The sequence below is a fragment of the Pelobates fuscus genome, chromosome 1 (genome assembly GCF_036172605.1).
Source record: "Pelobates fuscus isolate aPelFus1 chromosome 1, aPelFus1.pri, whole genome shotgun sequence".
Classification (NCBI taxonomy): domain Eukaryota; kingdom Metazoa; phylum Chordata; class Amphibia; order Anura; family Pelobatidae; genus Pelobates; species Pelobates fuscus.
The window spans coordinates 330,507,195-330,517,942 of record NC_086317.1 but is presented as its reverse complement, the minus strand read 5'-3'; the positions used below and the strand labels follow the sequence as shown (position 1 = coordinate 330,517,942).

At 40.3% G+C, this 10,748-nt stretch overlaps 1 pseudogene; it reads right to left on the bottom strand.

Annotated features, from left to right (window-relative positions):
- Positions 1–1,543: 1,543 nt before the first annotated feature.
- Positions 1,544–3,780, bottom strand: LOC134594879 (protein arginine N-methyltransferase 5-like; annotated as a pseudogene).
- Positions 3,781–10,748: the final 6,968 nt, after the last annotated feature.

The window sequence follows — 10,748 nt, the reverse complement described above, 5'->3', positions numbered from 1 at the left end:
ATATATAAGTGGGATTGGACAGAGAGCCATGGGAACTAAGATGAAAAGACACATGCACACACACACACGTTGGGAAAAGGCATAGAGAGAGACACACACAAACAAAACGGGGGTGCAGAGAGAAACAGATATAATTTGATAGAAGGAATGGAAGGAATAGGCACACACAATGTGGGTATGTGAAGGAGAGAGAGACACAAATGAGGTAGGATAGAGTTAGAAAGAGATCAACATTTGGGGTGTAATGGAGAGAGTGACACATTTACAATGCCCTGCATTCACATACTTCATTCAAAGAGGTATCACTGTGTTCTCACATACACAACAATATTACCTGTAAAAAAAAAAAAAAGCCCTGAATGTATCCACCCAGGAAGTACACACAAATATTGAATAATTTATTTTGCCCAACATTCAGCTTTACTGACAATATTGTATTGAGTGATGTGGCTGTAGAACCTGGGGGAGGAGGGGTGGCGCATTTAGAATGTAAGCTCGATTGAGCAGGGTCCTCTTCAACCTATTGTTCCTGTAAGTTTATTTGTAATTGTCCTATTTATAGTTAAATCCCCTCTCATAATATTGTAAAGCGCTACGGAATCTGTTGGCGCTATATAAATGGCAATAATAATAATAATAATTTAAACCTTCATCATAACAACTACCATTGTGTTATGCCAACTGCCTGGCTGTTGTTTGAATTTGTTTTTCTAATTCATTTGTTTTGACCTAAATTTTGAAAGTAATTTAACAGTTATTAGTCACTGATTAGTAACACAATATCATCTGTCTTATTGGAGTGACAACAATAAAATTAAAATGAACACAAACAAACCTGGATCAATTGTATGTCTCATAAAAACTCTCAAATGTGTTTTTGTTTTCAGTGAAATATTCACTAAATGTTAAATATATTGGCAGTATATTTACATTATATAGTCAGAAATTGCTGTAATATGTATTCATTATTAATAAGTGACAAAGTGATATTTCCTTTTTAATTTCAACTTTAGAACTGCAGAAGATCTGATTGCAATAACCATGTGAAGGAGATCTATTATTGACTACTCTTATACAAATCCCTTACTGGGCTGCTGCCAATGTTTGTGTAAATCGATGGTGTAATTGTACGTGACTGATTGCCCCCTTGCTTTTCTAATGGTGCAAAAGAAGCTAGTTATGCAATAGATAATTCCTGAATGCAGTGACTCCTGTGTTTGTTAGATTGGGTGATTTAATTATGTGTGTACAGGATTTCTCTCTTTTTTTTTTTATGTTTAAGGTTCTTTATAGTAACAAATCAGTCCAGAGCGATGCATCTCAAAGTAACGCAATGAAAGAAACGAATACAACTGGCTTAAGTGGCAGCCGAGAAAATTTCCAGGTGTTAACACTAAACATTTGTAAGTTGGAATACATGATATACAGTGTGTTCTATATCCGTTAACGTTTGCCTTTCATTCAGACCACTATTAGATATGCTTTAAAAACTTTGTCCAAACAACTGTACACATTTGTATGAACACCTGTAATTTCAGACATCTTCTGGAATGAGTCTTCTGCTAATATCTATTGATGATCAAGTCCTAGGTCAGTATCCTGAAACCGTGTTTAATATACTAAGTTTCTATTGCAACAGATATAAAACAAAAGTAGTTAAGTGCTATGAGAAAACCACAAAAATGATACAAGTCCAGCTACAAAGTTCTTCTCCATAAAGGCAAGTACTTTACTGCCAAATACACATTAGCGCTGGACCAACAACTAGCATGTGGTCTGGTTACGTCAGTATTTCGAATACTTCTCCCTTCAACTTTATCCTTGGGTTCCCCAGATGTAGAAAAAAACATGTATCTTTGTACATTCAAAGATCATAGGCCGATGGTGTAAGAACGACCAGTAGGATTGTGAATGGCAGAGAAGACTGGAGAGGTCACAGCCCATTCATACCAAACTTTTTTCCCATTGTTACAGCGCCAGAACTGGACACACACTTTGTCACCTTCGCTTAGTGGAATAGGTTGCTTGATAGCAAAAAGTATAGGAAACCAGGAGAACATGCCAGGTAAATGAGTGTCTGGACATATACTTAAAGTAACATCCTTATACAAAACGGTCTGGAAATATCCAGCAAATCCATGCAGCACTGTATTCTGCTCTACTTTGTACTCTAAGCAGCAGTAACGATTGTTGTCAATTACAGCATCTTTATTTGGGTGAACAAAGGTAAAACACTGTAAGGGTTCAGACAGCTGATGGAAGTTATGAAGTCTGACAACATATGGCATCTCAAATTGGGCCTCTGGGTCTCTATCCGTCTCCCTGCAACCTCGCACTTCATTATACAGTTCAGATGAAGAGATTGGGGCCAAATAAGAAGTGTATTCACCAGGTATACTAACACCATCCTCTTTCAGGAAGTGTTGGGCTCCATCTAAACATTCTGGGGACAGCTCACTGTCACCAAATGATCCTAAAAGTTCACTGACTATAATATCAGCCTTTTCTGGTGCCTTCCAATCCCTCATGTCACTGGATACCACTGTCACTTGACTGCCCCATTCTTCATAACGCCATCCTTCCAGTGTTATTATGGCATTAGGATTCTTCTCCACAGCATACACTTTGATCAGGTGGTCTGCTTGCATAGCTGCTCTGAGTGATGCTTTCACCAAAGGCCCACAGCCTGCCTCAAGCACCATTAAGATCTGGGTGTTTGTTTCTTTCTCTTCTTTAGAAACGCTGTCTAGCAGACACTTATACACAGCCTGCTGGTACTGAGAATATTCCACTGGATCTTTCTCAAACACCTCATAGGTTTGAGATTCTAAGTTATCCATTAGAGACTGGAGTGGAGACTGCAAATAATCCTCATAGCCCTTGGCGAAAACCTCATAAGCATTAGGAGGCGGACGATTTTGACTCAAATACTCCAGATACTGCAGGTACGAGCAGAAATCTTTCTCAGAGTGATGGTGGGAACCAGAAATCACAAACTGCACTTCAAGCTTAAACAATCGAAATATGAGACGTTGGTGACTTTTTGAAAGGACAGGGAATCCTTTCTTGTTGGTGAGGAAGATATTAGTAGGAAGAATAGCTGCCTTAATGGGTTCTCCAAGCCAACGGTCAATAATATGTCCAGAAGGAAGGTCAGCACCAACCTCAATAAAGCTATTCTCTTGTTATAATCACAGAGTGTTCGGAAACTGTTCCACCAATTCCAGGTCTTCTCCTCTGCACCGTTATGATCTTCCTCAGAATACACTACAGGTTCATTTTCAATGAAGTCCTCTCGAAGATCATTGGAAGCCATTAGTGGTACACGCATCCAAAACATGGTAGAGTGGTGCCCAGTGTGAATGTGGTTTAGAAGCAGTCGAGCCAAATTACTGTTCTCGTGTTGCTTAATGGGTATAAGGAAAGCAGGAAGTCCAAGATATGCAAAGAAATGTAACTCCTGCAGCAGAGCCATTTCTGAATTTCTGCGGATTTGCGACACCTCTGTGTCTGCTTTTATCCAGCTTTCCTACAATAAGTGTATTCCAATCACGTCCGGAGAGCAGTAGGTCAGAGCGTGTCTGGGGTCCAGGTCATAATTTGGCTGACTTATGGTAAAATTCCCTTTTGAAGCATGGGTGGAAGATTGGCATACACAGAAAATCAAATCCTTGCTTGGCCACAGCCCCCAGCGTGTCTGCCACCTCCGGGACACAGCTCAGATCCCGTCCGCTAGAGACGCGGCCTCCACCGCTTACCGCTTCCGCCATCTTGCTCTGGTACTCCGCTCCAGGATTTCTATATTTTGACTCTAATTTAAGACTAGGACATGACATGCTAAAGATATATTGGGATTAAATACTCAGAAAGACTTTGTGGAAATTTCTGAAAGATTTCAATTATGATTGAAGGGTATACAGCATTGAATGCAGTGTGTGTTTTTTTTGTCTTCTAAATAATGAAGAATCATGGTCATCCAAATTACAGCAGTACAAAGTAGAGTTGAATTGCATTGATGTTCTCAGATTTAAACCATTTGTGAAGTTCAACTATAAAACAGAGAATAATAGTGACAATAAAAGTAGGATTGTATAGTTAAAATTGATCTTAGTTATATTTTATTGTTTGCAAAATACATTGCATACAACAGCCACATGAGCGTTCAAAACTTGCAAAATACTCAAACAGATCATACTTCCTTTATAGAAGAGACAAGTCCACACAAGGTTCTTTTTTGTTTTAAAGGGATAAAACATCTCTTCTTGATTTCAACTGTAATCAGACTTTTCTTTCGTCATTTTTATCTGTGTTAACTACCACAAATGAAAGCCTCCTCTGTACCTTAGATCAGGGGTCAAATCCTGGGGGAAAAAAGTGTGGGAACTCACCAAGATCCAACTCCTCCCCTAAAAAAATTATACACTCGTATGTATATTGTCACGAGCGTGGGCTATAGGCCCAACCGAGACAGTGGGGAGAGTGTGGAAGTGACAGGGTTAATGACACCAGACCCCTGGTTACCTGTTGCTAGTCCCAACAACCACTCAATTAACTCCTGCAATCCCTTCTACACTAACCCCCCTAGTACACACTTTACTGCCACCACCAAGACTTTTAAACCCGGGCGTCTTAGGTTACCCCATGCACAGGAGAATTATAGAATCACAGTTCTACTTTTACTGATCAAACACATATAATTAACCCTTTTTGGTAACGTGTTTACCTAAGCTTTTCTCTGGAGAATGAAGCTCATAGAGAACAGAGACACAAGCTGATTAAGTAAACATTTAATCTGACAAAAAAGATTCACAGTGCTGAGTACAAAATGCAGAAATAAATGACATACAGATAACAAATTGCAAAACAGTACATAAAATAAAATGGGAGAAAACACAAGAAATTCCTTACAAATATTTACTCCAGATAGAATTCTTGTGGGAGTCTTAGATGGTATTGATCTCCTAGAAGTTACTGACAAAAGAAAAAATGAAACTGAACTCTCTGGATAGTCCAATACCCTCATTATATATCTAAACTAGTTGTTTCTCAGTGGGCAGACCCCTGGGGGGATCAGAGGAGGTTGGTCTGGCAGCTTATTGCCCACTCTATGCAATTCCTTGTGACTAGCTCTGGTGATGGTTATCTAGATGTTTTGTGGTCTAGGCCTGGTGCAAGATCAAAGACCACAATAAATGTCATCCCAAGGTTTACAAAAAAAAAACTCTTAACATATCTCACACATCAAACACCAACTCATGCTTTAGTGTGTGGGGGCTGAAAGTGATTGGGGATGATGATATTGTATGGAGGGGGTGTCAGTGTGCGTATGGGGATGGCAGAGCATGTGTGGGAGTGACAGTGTGTGTGTGTCTGTGTGGAGAGGTGAAAAGGTGTGTAAAGGGCCATGACAGGGTGTATGAGGGGGCTGTGACAGGGTGTGTGAGGGGGCTGTGACAGGGTTTGTGGGGTGACAGAGTGTGGATGGCTGTTACAAGGTGTGGGTTGGAAGGCTGTGAAAGGGTAGGGGGGATGTGAGAGGGTGGGGGGCTGTGAGAAGGTAGATGGGCTGTGAAAAGGTAGAGGGGCTGTGAGAAGGTAGGGGGCTGTGAGGTAGGTAGGGGGGTCTGTAATTGGGTAGGTGTTGTGTATGGTGGGTAGGGGGGTTGTAAGTTGGGTAGGGGAACTGTGAGTGGGTAGGGGGACTGTGAGTGGGTAGGGGGCTGTGAAGTGGGTAGGGTGCTGTATGGTGGGTAGGGGGGCTGTTAGTGGGTAGGGGGACTGTAAGTGGGTAGGGGGACTGTGAGTGGGTTAGGAGACTCACTGACTCACTGACAGACACACTGACAGACACACACACATTCATTCATTGACAGACAGACATACACACTCACAGACACACACTGACAGACATAAACATTTCCCTCAAACACTCACAGATTATTTTTTAAAATCCACCCAGCCACCCTGCATTTGGGAGAGCTGGGTGGATTTTGTACATGGAGTCCAGTGGGGCTGCTGGCCGGGCTGTGCAGGCAGGAAGGCAGGCGGGCGGGCGGTTAAAGTCCAGGCGGGCGGCGAGGGAGCGCTGATTTGTGAGCTCTCCCTGCTCAGCTCCCGTCATGTTCTGGCTCTCAGCATCACTCTGCCACGCGCTTGCCTTGAGCTCAACCAGTCACCTGCCCCGAGGCTAACAAGGCAAATGCATTCCTGCTGTGGAAAAGTGCAGGAACAACGTTCCCACGCATTCTTGCAGACTCAAGCCCTGCCTTAGATTTCTTCTAAAGTTAACACATTATTCATTACTGTAGTTGTTAGTGTAATCATATCATCTTTAACTATCATGATTCAATTATGTAAAGATACATTATTAAAATCAGATAATCTAGCCACTGCTTGGATTGAATCTACAAGTAAATGTGCAGTAGACATAAAGGAACCTGCATTGTTTAGCTATTTCCTTTTGCTGCAAGACACAAGCATTAATGTACAGTCATCTGGATAATCAACTGGTTTGCTCTAATACTTTATGTCTAACAGATATTGTTTGTAGGCCAGGCCGCAGCTGCATGTGGCATTTTAGCAATATTTTTTAATTATATTTCACTTATTCACAAAGTCTATCCTTCTTTGCAATTAACACATTTATGCTGTTAATTATAGTATATGTATTATATTGCATATTGTCACTGACACATTTCTGATACAAAAAAAAATAGCATGATTGCTTTAGTAATTATAATTGTTTCTGTCCATGCAATGCACCACATCCCTGGAAGTCCAGAATCCTTGGTCTATGGTTCTAGGGATGTTGTGATTGGTATAGTTATACCAAAGAAAGCAAGGAGTGCATCTGTAGCTCAAATCTGCAATAGAACCATTACAGATTCCTTGTTGTATCAATGTCTCTGTGATGATGTTACAGGAGTTCCTTGCTTTGCAGTTATGTACATAATATGTAGAGTTAAGAAAAGCTGAAAGTCATGCTTTAGTACAAGTATGCCATGGCGTCAAGTCTCTGAAATGTATTTTGTTGGCCTTCTATATGCAATTCTCTCAGCAGGGCTTCTGCTCTTAGTAGGCTGGTTCTGTTATTATTTATTAATTACATCAAGCTTTCTTTCATTAATTGATGTGTTTCTTCATAATTCGAATTCACATGCCAACAAATGTCATTGTAAAGTTCATTATTACAGAATGTGGATCCAGTATGGTTTCTCGCTCCAGTAGGAAATCTATATTCCTCTTCTTCTGTTCCTTCCCAGTAACCATTTTTTTCTGAGTTGTAGGTTACAATCTGTGTCTTGTACTGAGATGTGCTTAGATAGTCAATCAGGTTTTCTCAGTACTGTGTTCCATCTTGAGAAATAGCTGGGCGTTGACAGTTATCAGCCTTTATTTCTTGTTTCGGTCATCTTCTGTCTGTCTGGAAAACAATAGCAACGTCCAAAATTAGCAGAGCACTTCTTTTCAGCATAAGAAGGCTGTTTGTGGTCATCCAATGGTAAACTATGTGGCAAAGTCTTTTCTTGCATCACCTTCACAGGTGCATCCAAAGTCTCTTTCACAAGCATCTGTCCCGTCTTTTTCTAATTCTAGCATGTTTTGCCATCATTGTTGAGTCTGTTATTAATACTTGAAATAGTCCAATAACTTATTTCCCATGTATAATCAGTTTTGGGAATGATCTTAAATAGACTCCTTGTGCAATATCAGTGTAGGTCCTATTAGCAATCATTTCACTTTGAGCTGTGTCTCTCTTTTTGGGATGGTTCTTGGAGGTTATCCTCACGATCATAAAACTTGTATTATGTGCAGTCCAATTCAGTTCAGGTGCTTTTTGGTTGTTAACATAATCCCAATGCAGTTTTAAAATTACAGCTAGGGTTGATGTTATGATAATGATAATGATTGTAAGAAGGAGACACCATGACCAATTTTCTATCGTCCTTTTGCTTCCATATTTGCATTTCTTTCTTACTGTATAAGATAATTCAGGTAAATTCTGTTTTCTCCAGAGTCTTGCTGATAATGATGTTGATGATTAATTTTACATATATTCCATGTTAAATGTGAATGTATCACGTCTGCCTGTCCATCCTTCTCCTTCACATTTGCAGGTTCAGATATCAGATAATGGTTCAGTCTGTTGTGTGGCAGTGATTCTGGTGGCAATTCTCCCATCTTCTGTTTTTTTCTTGCCTTCTTTAACAGCATCCATTGAGTCAAACTATGCTTTAAGACGTTATAGTGGTAAATAGGGGAGCCAGATGCGGTTACAGTGTGTACCTGTGACTGTGTACAAGTGTAACAGTGTGTGAGTATATATGTGTGCAAGTGAATGCATGTGACTGTATATATATGTAACAGTGTGTGTGTGTGTATAAATATATGTGTAGCAGTCTGTATATATACAGACAATTGATGTATGCAGCTCAATATACAGTAATTGGATAAGTGAAAAGACCAAATTGGGTTCATGTACAGTATTAATAAATAGAGCTTATAACTCAGTAGGTGGTCATGAGAGGTCAGTGTTACAAAATAATCTTAATGACTCTACCACAGTTGCTGTGGACAAGGAAAATCTTTATTTAGTGCATTGCATAAAATAAATACTAGTGCTAACATGACATAGTCTGCTTGAGGGAGCCGTATGAGATAATGAAGCAATGACAGTGGTGAGAATAAAACACATATTTAAATGATAATAAAAAAATATTATGTATAATAGAAATGTAGATTTATTCATTAGTCCACATATGTATAAAAAAAATAATAATATTGACTCATCAGCAATCATACAATGGACATTTATGAAGATACCCAAACCATTGCATGTGCAATCATAATATAGTGCATTTTATATTTTAATAAGCAGACTTATTTAGCCTGTTTGTAGCAACTGGACAATCAACAGACCTTACTATCTAAGAAATAATTCAAATGTTACTGATGCTTACAGGATCTACTACATCCAAAGGTAATTTATTACAACATTACTACATCCAAAGGTAATCTAGATAGATAGATAGATAGTTAGATAGATAGATAGATAGATAGATAGATAGATAGATAAATAGATAGATGTTTAACCATGTGTGTCTACAGTTGTGCTCACAAGTTTGCATACCCTTGGAGAATTAGTAATATTTGTACCATTTTTAAAGAAAACATGAGTGAGCACATTTCTTTTATTTCTTATGGGGTTATATTTAACTGTTGGTTAAAACAGAATGGCACTACTCCAGAATCAACAGCTTCCTAATCTCCCCTAACGCACAACCCTGGATCACCCACTCAGACTTCGGCAACATCTCATGGTCAGACCACGCGGACATCAAGATAACAATCACAATTCCTAATCTCACAGGACCATGGAACTGGCACCTTAACCCGACCTTAATGCACGAACAGGCAGTAATTAAAACTGTATCAACAGCCATGAAGGACTACTTCCATAATTATACCACATCAGACATGACACCCACAGTCACCTGGGTGGCCCATTAGGCTGTAATACTGGGCACCCTCATATCGATGGCGGCGAACCTTAAAAACCGCCGGCAGAACAACCTTACAATCGTCGAACTGAGACACCTGGAAACACTTCATAAAAGGCATCCAACTGAAATGCTAACCCAACTCACAGCCACCTGCAACCTCCTAAAATTGCTAACCAATGCAGACATATCCAAAGCTCTAATGTGGACCAAACAAAGATTCATTAGGCACCTCCTTTTTCTTTGCTGCTCCACAGAAACTACCTAAAACAAAACTACTTAAAACAAAAACGAGAAATCAAAAAGCTCTCTAAAATCCGCACCTCCACAGGAGCTATCACCGACCATCCAGAAGTGATCGCACAGACAGGTAACGTTCTCTTGTTTTTACTATGTATTTTAAGCTGTTGGATACTAAGCTACTGCTGATGTAAGCGCGGTGCTTTATCTTTGTATTCTTACAGTACTACATGACCCTGTACAATCACACACCCACCCCTGCCCCTGACCTACAACACCATACCAACAAATTCTTAGAACCACTGCAATTGAACACTCTCCCCATCAAAGCTATAGACACCCTTGCCACCCCAAGAGAACAGGAGGAGATAACAACAGTTATTAAAGCACTCAAACCACTAAACAGCCCAGGGCTTCACCGCAATAAAGTATAAGACATTCAACGATCTACTTACGCCTCACTTATGCAAAATGTTTGCCCTCCTCCAGCACACCACTCCCATAAGACATGCTTACAGCCCATATTTGCCAAAGATCACTTGGACCCGGGTCACTTTAGGCCAATCTCATTGTTGAACACAGACATTAAAATCATCATGAAGGTACTGGCAAACCGACTCAACCCGTACCTCCCAAAACTGATCCACCCGGAACAAGTGGGCTTCGTCCCTAGACGACAAGCCTCAGACAACACTAGACGGACAATAGACACAATTTGGCATGCCCTACACTGACAAATCACCTCCAGAATAGTCACCCTTGATGCCGATAAGGCATTTGACAGGTTACTATGGCCTTTCCTCTTCCAGATTCTGAAACACCTGCACTCCAACCCAAGTTTCTCAATGTACTCACCGCACTGTATGACAGGCCCACCGGCCAGCTCTTACTACTATATGTGCCACCCCCAATTTCACAATAATAAATGGCACGGGACAGGGCTGCCCCCTATCCCCACTATTTTTTGCCTTTTCGCTAGAACCCCTACTGCAGGCTATTCGACAACAC